The sequence below is a fragment of the Lissotriton vulgaris genome, chromosome 7 (assembly GCF_964263255.1).
Source record: "Lissotriton vulgaris chromosome 7, aLisVul1.2, whole genome shotgun sequence".
NCBI classification, from domain to species: Eukaryota; Metazoa; Chordata; class Amphibia; order Caudata; family Salamandridae; genus Lissotriton; species Lissotriton vulgaris.
Genome location: NC_141695.1, coordinates 217084276 through 217095082, shown reverse-complemented (window position 1 = coordinate 217095082; position 10807 = coordinate 217084276).

Below are 10807 nucleotides of genomic sequence, written 5' to 3'. Positions count from 1 at the left end.
CCAGATCCCTGTGATCAAAGATTTTCTGGAAGGATTGAAGAAAGTATTCCCTCCTGTCCGGCTTCCTTCGCCTTCATGGGAATTGAATGTGGTGCTGTCCAGATTGATGAAGGAGCCTTTTGAACCTATTCATAAGGCTTCGTTGCAGCACCTGTCCTGGAAGGCGGCGTTCCTCGTGGCCATTACATCGGCCCGCAGGGTGAGTGAGATTCAGGCGTTGTGTTGTACTGAACCTTATACTGTGTTTCATGCTGCTAAGGTTGTTATGCGTACTCGCCCTAAATTTCTTCCCAAGGTTATTTCTGATTTTCATGTCAACCAGACCATAACTTTGCCTACGTTTTTTCAGAACCCTTCATCCCCAGCGGAGAGGTCTCTCCATTCCCTGGATGTTAGGAGGGTGTTGAAATTTTATCTGGATAAAACCAAAGATATTCGTAGGTCTGACCAGTTGTTCATCAATTACGGATCGGTCAGGACGGGTCTTGCGACCTCTAAGCAGTCCATCTCTAGGTGGATTGTGTCCTGCATACAATTATGTTACCAAAAGGCTAATAAGACCTTAGGAGGTAAGCCTAAGGCTCATTCCACCAGGGGCAAAGCTGCCACGACGGCTCTGCTCCGTAACGTGCCGATTGCTGAAATCTGCAAGGCAGCCACTTGGAAGTCGGTTCATACCTTTGCTAAGCATTACTGTCTGGACACTGATGCCAGAGCAGATGCTCAGGTGGGGCAGGCTTCGCTGCGGAACTTGTTCGCACAGTAGTGGCGTTATTTTCTTTCTCCACCGCCGCTTTGGTGTGGGGATGGGCTTGCCATTCTATTCACTAGATTATGACTATACACAGAGATCCCCTACTACAGAAGGAGTAGTTTCTGTCCTGTAACTGACGTAAATAATTAATTTACTCTCTTAATTTCTATGCAGGTAAGTACTTAATCAATAATAACTCAATCGGAATGAAAAAAGACAGAGTCCGTGGTGTTAGAGTTTCTTAGGGGTTTTATTCCTTAAAAAGGAATGGTCGTGACCAGGATATCATGTTCTGACCACCACAGGGGTGTCAGAAGGGATAGAGCAAACTTTATTGACATTACATAGCTTATATACTTAATTCACATCATAAGTAATAATGCAAGAGGCGTAACAGCTGAGAGAAGTCAAGATAACAGTATACACGTGGTACTAGTACGTAATCAAGAGGCGTGAACTAGGCGTGAACTAGAGGTGTGTACTAGAAACGTCACTGATAGGTGACGCAAGTGGGTGGCACCAAGGGGTGGTGCTAACAGAATTGTTGCAATGTCAGCAGAAATCGGAAGCTTGGATGCGCGCGCAGCTGCATGACGTGTGATTGACGGGGTGCAGGGGACTTGACATTTACACTGACGGAAAGAGACAGAAGTCTGGCATGTCAGATCAACTTGTACCTTTATCATATCTGATATCTGATGTTTAGGAACCATACTATCTGGGCGGAAAGGTTTCTAGGGCAGAAGCTATTTTATGCTAACTGTGGATGCGTGTATGAGCGCCTAAGTGTCTGCATGAGAAGTGTGGGGGCACGGGGCCTTCCATGGAAGCATGGTAACAGAGGCTATGAATTACTTGCACTGAGACAGGTCGGCCCTTTGGCTCTGCAGCTGGAGAGGATGTTTACTGGAGCTAGTAGGCAGGAATGCATTCTCGAGGAGCGGAACAGATAACTCGAAGGTTATAGTCAGTCTTGGCAGAAAACAGGCTGAGCTGAGCGCGAGGGGCCGCGCTGAAAGTAAGTCAGAGTTCACGGGTACAGAGGTAGCCTGGGCAGAGGCTGTCAGTCAGGAGCCAGGAAAGAGGCTCGATGGCAGAAATTCAGGGCCTACTCTGTCAGAGCAGAAAAACATGTAAAGTGTACTACAAAAAGACGGTGGCATAGCATACTTAGGAACGGGCTATATAATCCATTCAGGGTGGATCTGAAAGAGGACAAGTTAACGTTGGACGCAAATGTATTTGCGTCTTCATAGTTGGCACAGGAGGGAAGTTACATGCACTTTAAGCTGGTACATGGAGTCGGTGGGGTACGCGCTAGGGAACATAACATGACCAAAAATTTATATTTCCTCATTCCCTCCTTGTTCCCTACGGACCCTTCATGATATATCAATCCTCATAAATCGATCAGATTGTTCTTGTAACATCATTTGTTCTTCTTTCTTTCGTTTACGTTTTGAGAGAAAACTGGAATGTTCAATACATGACGTGGCACACAGTCCACAAATCGCTGGCCCACACTGCAGGCACATGCAGCAACTGAATACTAGGACTAGGCCAATGCCTAGGAAGGATAGGATCTTCCATCCCCAAGCTGTTAACGTTGTCCAGAACCAACCGGACCAAGTCCAGGTGCCTGGATTCTGATGTATCTGATTTGCAATTTTATGGAGACGGGTGATAGCTTGATATACAGATGGTGCGTTTTGTGGTATGAAAACACAACAACTTGACCCGATGACCTTACAGGCTCCACCTCTATCTGCCAAGATGACGTCAATAACAAGACGATTCTGAAGGACAACAACCCGCATGGCGGACTGCTCTTCTGTTAAGTTACCTAAGGCGGAGGCAGTTTCATTCACTACTGCTTCAAGTGTTCTAGTTAATCTGCGTATTAATTTACTATTCTGAACAGGTCCTAAAAAGAAAAAGAATCCTTTATTAAAATCGGTGTACTGTTCCCATGCCGTTTCTGTGTAGTCGACAAGTGGAATATCTCTTCTGAGTCTGTTCTTTACTAGATTGGTATTTCTATGGTAATCAGGTGGAGCTAGGAAAACGGGTGGCAGAAGGAATGCAATGTAACAGGTACCATCCCAATCTGGAGGTAGACGTATGTATGCGGTATGGCCACAAACAAAGTAAGAATGACTAGTAGTTTTAAAGGACGATTTTCCATGATCACTGAATTCGACCACAGTAGTGCATTTACTATGACCTAAGTGTACTGAACCTTTCTTCTTGATACATAATTCACCAGTGACTGGCAATACTGACATAATGGGTAGAACTGGTGCAGCTTCAGATTCAACAGTGAGAATCATAAGGCTAATTGTGTAATTACCTAATCCATACACTTCATTTTCTAAATCAGTTCCTATTCTAGTGGGGAGTCCCTCCTTATCTGGGTAACAGACGTCTAGCAGGACTAAGTTCAAGTTTCCCCAAACCCAGCCCCCATCGAAAACAGCAATATCAGGATCTAAGGAATTAATTATCTTAAACCATGCTCCGCAGGAGCCATTGTGAGTGAATGGGTACGGAAAGAGGGGCAGAGCTCCCTTGTAATTCTGGTAGGGAGGGAGTCGGCCACATATCCAGCAATTTGTAGCATTGTTAGTTTGATGAGAATGATGTAGCATACTAATGAATGTATTGTTGCGCAGCGCAAGTCTGTAGGAAAGCTCGTGTGGAGGTAACTCACTAAAAGTGTGTTCAGCAGATACATTGTAAGCAGATTGTTCACGCTTGAAAATAGGGTAATAGATAGGCAAAACGATGCTGACAACAATAATTAAAATACTCAGAATAAACATGATTAATAGTGTCACTATACAGTGACTACGAAGTGATTTACAGTATGTACGTTTCTTTGCTTCTCTCTCTCTCTATCTCGATCTAGGGGATACATGTCAGAAACTATTTAACCGATTCACCTAGGGGAGGACTTAAACAATTAAACTGTCTGACTTGCTAGATCGTAATTTCATGCGATAACTTTCTTGAGGAGTTTTTTCTCGTTCAGATTCGGTAAAGTCTTTTTGTTCGACACAGTCTTTGGTGGGGGTGGACGAGTCTCGATCAGGTTTCAGTCCAGAGAATTTTTTTATATGACTCGTGTGAACCCACCCCTTTCTTCCTTCGATTTTCACGGCCGTCCTTGTTGTGAGAAGAACGGTCTTCGGGGACTTCCAGCGGGGCTCCAGCGGACTCTTTCTGTCGAAGTTGCGAACGAACACAACGTCGCCAGGACGGACGTCGTGCGACTTTACATCAGTGTTGTCAGGGAAGGCTGCGGCAACCTGTGAACGACATGATTGGAGTGCAGACATCAAGGAGGCAAGGTAATCTGTCAACATATTACAATCAACATCAGTAATCTTTTTCGGAATGGGCGTCCCCCACATGTTCGGTGGTCTGCCAAAGACCACCTCGTACGGGGATAGCCCTGATCTCGAATGGGCGACCATTCTCATGTAGAATAGTGCCACTGGCAGGGCGACTATCCAGTCGACCCCTTTCTCCTGACATATTTTGGCAAGGCGGATCTTTAGTGTCTGGTTATGCCTCTCTACAAGGCCTGCGGCTTCGGGATGTCGGACACAATGGAACTTCCACTGGTATCCCAGTAATAAGGAAACTTCTTTCATTAAGGTAGATGAGAATGGCTGACCGTTATCTGAGTACACGACACGAGGCAAGCCGTATCGTGGGAAGAATTCACGAACCAGCTGCTTGGCAGTGGTCGGAGCAGTGTAATCTGGGACTGGGTATGCTTCGGTCCAGCGGGACAGAGCACAGACAACTACGAGAACATATTTAAATCCTCGACAACGGTCCATCTGGATATAATCCATCTGGAGGACTTCAAAAGGGTGATCGGGAGGGTGAAATCTACCTTGCTCTACGGGGACGCTTTTACCTGGATTGAACTGACAACAGATCATGCAAGTACGCACTTTCTGTTTTGCGGCTGCTCGTAAGTGTTTATTATTCCAGAGATTTTGTAGACTGTCTAACATTGCTTTCTCTCCTAGGTGTGCTGGGCTATGTGCTGTATTTATCATGACTTGAACCATAGAGTCAGGGAGAAACCATGTAGATTTTCCCTTCGTCATCCAACCTTGGTCTGTCTGGATCCCTCCTAGTTCAATCCATTTCTTTATTTCTTCTGGAGTAGCATGTGTCTGAATGTCGATAACATCTAGTGCAGGATCCCTGACAGTCATGCAATTTGTCGGTCCTATTGTCTTTGTCGTATCAGTTGTCTGAGTGTGAGTCAGTGCTGTATATTTTGCTGTCTGATCTGCCAGGTCATTACCCTGGGAAACAGAATCTGTGACTTTAGTATGTGCTTTACACTTCATGACGGATATGGCTGAAGGCAGATGTATTGCTTCTAACAGTGCTTGAATGAGGGGACCGTGTTGAATCTTGGCACCATGAGAGGTCAAGAAACCTCGTTCTTGCCACAGCATGCCGAAGTCGTGTACTACTCCGAACGCATAACGGGAATCAGTGTATATGTTGACATTTCTGTTCTTGGCTAGAATACAGGCTCGGGTCAGAGCGATGAGCTCTGCCGCTTGAGCAGACAGTGTATCAATACGATGTGTGTCTTTAACTTCAGTTTCAGTGGTCACGGCATACGCGGCCACTAACTCTCCTGTACTTGTTCTCATACATGAACCATCCACATAAAGTGTCAGGTCTGCATTTGTCAATGGAACATCTGTTAAATCTCGTCGGGGCTTTGTTACTGCATTAATGATCTCTATGCAATCATGCGGAGCTGGATCTGTCATAACTGTAGGTAACAGTGTTGCTGGGTTCAAGATACTGCAGCGTCTGATTTCTATGTGTGGCTGGAATAGTGTCAATTCGTAACCTGTCAGTCGTGCTATAGTCAAGTGTTGAGTTTGGGTTCTGTTTAAAAGAACCTCTACAGAATGTGGGACTTGTACTGTTAACTGATGACCTAGAACAATTGAATCGCTCTGTCTGATTGCTAACGCTGTTGCTGCTACTGACTTTAAGCACGCAGGGAGTGCCTGGGCTACTGAATCCAATGTACTTGAAAAATAAGCGCAAGGCTTATGTGAACCTGCTTGATCTTGAGTGAGGACAGACAATGCTGTACCGTTACGTTCTGTAACAAAAAGTGTAAACGGTTTGCTGTAACATGGTGTCGCTAAAACTGGTGCTTGGCATAATGCTTTCTTTAATTCCTCAAAGGCTTGTGTGTGTTCCTGAGTCCAAGGGAGGACAGTCGAAGTCGCTGCCTCCTGTGTCGTTAACTGGATGAGTGGTTTAGCTAGAAATGCATATTGAGGAATCCATTGTCTGCAGTACGAGGTGAGGCCTATGAAGGCCCGCACTTCCTTTTGTGTATGGGGTCTTGGCATATTTACAATTAACTGAATGCGATCGGGAGTGAGCTGTCTCCCCACTTTGGACAGCAAGTGACCCAAGTACACAACTTGCTGAACACAGAATTGTAGCTTCGAAGGAGACACCTTGTGTCCCTTGTCGGCCAGGAAATGTAAAACTGTCAATGATGCTTGTTCACATTCGGGCTCACTTCGTGCGGTGATCAGTAGATCATCGGCGTATTGCAGTAAAGCGGTGTTAACTGGCATTTGAATACAATCTAATTGTCTTTTCAGTGCTTGACTATAGATGCTGGGGCTTTCTGTGAATCCTTGAGGTGCGCCGGAAAATTTGAAACTTCGTCCATTTAAACTGAATCCGAAGAGATATTGGCTCTCCGGATCAATAGGTACACTGAAGAAAGCGTTCTTGAGGTCAATTACGGTAAAGAACGTTGCTTCTGAATCAATGGCAGTCAATAGGGAAGAGATATCGGGGACCACAGGGTACTGTGGTACAATGCATTTGTTCAGTTCTCGAAGATCAATCACCAGCCGATATACTGGCGGTGCATTGGGGTCTGTACGTTTAAGAATTGGAATGATAGGTGAATTACAGATATTGGAGTCGGTCTCTACGACCACTCCCTGGGCAATGAGCTCTTCAATGATTTTCAGTAAAGCCACTACAGCATCGGGTGGTAACTTGTATTGTCTGATTCTGGGTAGAACAACTCCTGTCTTGAGTGTAACACGGTATGGAGTGATATGCATACAACCTACATCAGCTGGGCCTTTTGCCCATAAGTGATCTGGTACATTTTTCAATCTGACATCAAAATCTCGTAAAACATAATGACCCTTGAAATCCCGTAGAAAGAGTCTAACTCCCTCCGGGGAACAGCATATTATGGCTCCTAGAGCCTTCAGTGTTTTAATTCCTAACAGATTTTCTGGACATGATTTCGTAAGTAACAAATCTGTAACTCGTGATAATGGACCCACGGCCAACGGTACTGGTTCTGATACTTCATTTACAATAGGCTGTCCTGAAAAACCAAGGGAAACATTCTGTGAGCCTGAGAGGGGTGCCCCTGGGACTTCATTATGACTGATAGTAGTGCGGCTTGCCCCTGTGTCAATTAAAAACTTTCTGTCTTTTCCCAATACGTGACTGTGTACATAAGGACCTTCTTGATCTACAGGAATTTCAATAAGAGGCAAACCACCTTCCCTCTCTAGGCTGTTTCATGTATATCGGGGGTAATCTGGATATGCAGATTGGGCATACTGGTACATCTGTTGTGAAACTTGCTGAGTCGCGGCAATGGCCTGTGGCTGTGGTACTGCTACTGTCTGTGCTGTATGAGATGGAGCATGCATAGGCTGTGTATTCTGCATTGGCTGTACATTTTGTGAGGTCTGTTGCTGAACCTGATCTTGTCTAGGCGGATGCGGCCTTTCTTTAGTTTTACCTGTTGAGATGTTATGTTTCAGGACTGGGCATTCATGTACATAATGACCTGGCTGTTTACAGTAATTACATGTCCCCTTAACGGGAGCTGTAGTATGACTTGTCTGGGTCCCACCTTTTCTCTGACCGTCGGCTGGGACCGTCTGAGCTACTAACATTTTCATCTTTGTGTCTTTCATACGTTTCTGTTCCTGATCTTGTTCTTCTCTAATTCTGTTCTGGTGATATTGTAACATTTGTAACATCTGGGATGGCGTATTTGCCTGCCAAGTACTTTCAACCTTGTACACTCTATTTTTAACTAATGGTAGGGAATTCTCGACTAGTTTTGATACAAAAAGGTGTGGATATGACTCGCTACTTGGTTGTAGGCCACTATTTATAATGAAACATTTCTCGAATCTTGAATAGAAGTCACTAGTATCTTCATCATGTTTCTGTTTACAGGACGAGATGGCGTCCCAATCTTCCTTTCTAGTTGTCAATAATCTTGGCAAAACCTGTACTATTAATCCGGGCAATGCTTTAGTCCTATCCCCGAGGCCTACTCCTGGGATTCGTTTGCTTTCTTCGTCTTCTATTTCTGCCCATGCTATCTTTGCCTCCCCCACCTCCCAATCTTTTTCCTTTAATTTCTCGTAGATGCCCGTGGGCAACAGTACTTTTAACATTTTCATAATATCATCATACGTATAATCCCCCATTAACAACATGTCTTTGAGCTCTCTGTGAAAACCTGCAGGGTCTTTATCGTGACACGGGACTAATTTCTTCATTTCTAACAGTTCTAACTTAGTCAGTGGTGTGTGAACATACACACGTTTCAAGACGTGGTCCGCACCCATAACTGGGTGTACTTCTCGTAAGGGGTTCTGACTTTCAATGCCACTCAGGCATTGCATGTGATACGTTTTTCTTTCTGGAGGTGGGGCGGGAACATATTCGGAACTTATGAAGGTGTTATATTTATGTCGTTGTTCTAGAATTATTTGTATTAACTTGGTACTGAAACCTCTCCATCTATCCATGAGTAGGTCAATCTTGGGTGCGGGAAGTGGCGGAGCTGGCGGAACATGATCTGGGGGCGTAGTGCCACCCCCATCCCTGTCAGTAGGCAGGGCACGAACAGGCAGATTGGTGTAAGCTGGTGCTACATCCTCTAGATAAGCATTTAAGAATATGTCTTTAGTAGTCTTATGCATTACTTTAGTTGGAACTAATGGTGGCGGTAAGTTTTTCGGAATTTCTGATAGGCCTTCAGATGTGCCCTCTGCCGCGAGATACATTCCGTTTACAAGATTGTTTCGAGCACGGTCTATTTGTTCTGTTTTTACTCGGATCCCTTCAATAACTAATTCATTTTCTTGGGCTTTTTCTGATTCTTTAAGTCTGTCTTCTCTACGGAGTGCTTTCTCAGCACGCTTATGTGATTCCTTACGCCAGAATTCTATGGCGTCTTTCTGGGATTGTCTAGCTTTCTTTTTCCATAATGCTTCTTCTACCTTCATGATGCACTCGGCATCCCATGTTCCGGTAACAGGCCATCTGTGTCTTTCGTCTAGGTGCTTGGTGTAATCGGCCCATAAATCTAGATATAATATGGCATCTATGCCATGTTTGTTGTACATAAAGTTACCTGGAGTGTCCCTAGGGGGAATAGGAATTTCTTCCTCCAGTATCCCTTTCCTAGTTCCTATCTGCTTTAACTTGCTGAAAAACGGCATTTTGCTTACTTATTACTGAATGCTCAATCCTTATTCCTTAATATTCTTGATAGCTAGTTTATACGAGAAACACAATAATACACATTTAAACAGTCACATTCATACCACGACATTAATCACATAAGAACATTTAAGACATAGATGACTACCCCCCTATACTGGATGTACTGCTCAACAGTACAGATACACTGGTGTAACAGTGCAAAAATTCGGAATACTAGATATACTGCTAAACAGTACAGATACACTGCCTAAAAACAGTGCAGACCGGACTTGCGTACCCAAACCCGTCTAGATACGACCCAGCAATGGTACTCACCGGGAAGCACGGAAACAGAAGGCCTCGGAAAACTCGACTGGACTCGACTCGATACTTCGGAAAACTTCGGAAAACCTCGGAAAACTTCGGAAACCTGGTGGGCCTCTTGACACCTCGGACCTTGCTTCTTTCGGCTAGGCTCTGGTCGGGATCCTCCGCACTCCTCACCGCCTCGTCTGGGCACTGATCGCAGTCTTCGTCACCTCCTTGAGTCAGAGGGAGATGCAGGAAATCCTGCCGGTACGCGTAGGTTCCGTCTAACTGACGGCAGGGGACAGAGCTTGCAATGCGCCAACCGGCGCGTGAGGTGGGGGAGGGGTCCCTATTCGGGCGCCAAAATGACGTAAATAATTAATTTACTCTCTTAATTTCTATGCAGGTAAGTACTTAATCAATAATAACTCAATCGGAATGAAAAAAGACAGAGTCCGTGGTGTTAGAGTTTCTTAGGGGTTTTATTCCTTAAAAAGGAATGGTCGTGACCAGGATATCATGTTCTGACCACAACAGGGGTGTCAGAAGGGATAGAGCAAACTTTATTGACATTACATAGCTTATATACTTAATTCACATCATAAGTAATAATGCAAGAGGCGTAACAGCTGAGAGAAGTCAAGATAACAGTATACACGTGGTACTAGTACGTAATCAAGAGGCGTGAACTAGGCGTGAACTAGAGGTGTGTACTAGAAACGTCACTGATAGGTGACGCAAGTGGGTGGCACCAAGGGGTGGTGCTAACAGAATTGTTGCAATGTCAGCAGAAATCGGAAGCTTGGATTCGCGCGCAGCTGCATGACGTGTGATTGACGGGGTGCAGGGGACTTGACATTTACACTGACGGAAAGAGACAGAAGTCTGGCATGTCAGATCAACTTGTACCTTTATCATATCTGATATCTGATGTTTAGGAACCATACTATCTGGGCGGAAAGGTTTCTAGGGCAGAAGCTATTTTATGCTAACTGTGGATGCGTGTATGAGCGCCTAAGTGTCTGCATGAGAAGTGTGGGGGCACGGGGCCTTCCATGGAAGCATGGTAACAGAGGCTATGAATTACTTGCACTGAGACAGGTCGGCCCTTTGGCTCTGCAGCTGGAGAGGATGTTTACTGGAGCTAGTAGGCAGGAATGCATTCTCGAGGAGCGGAACAGATAACTC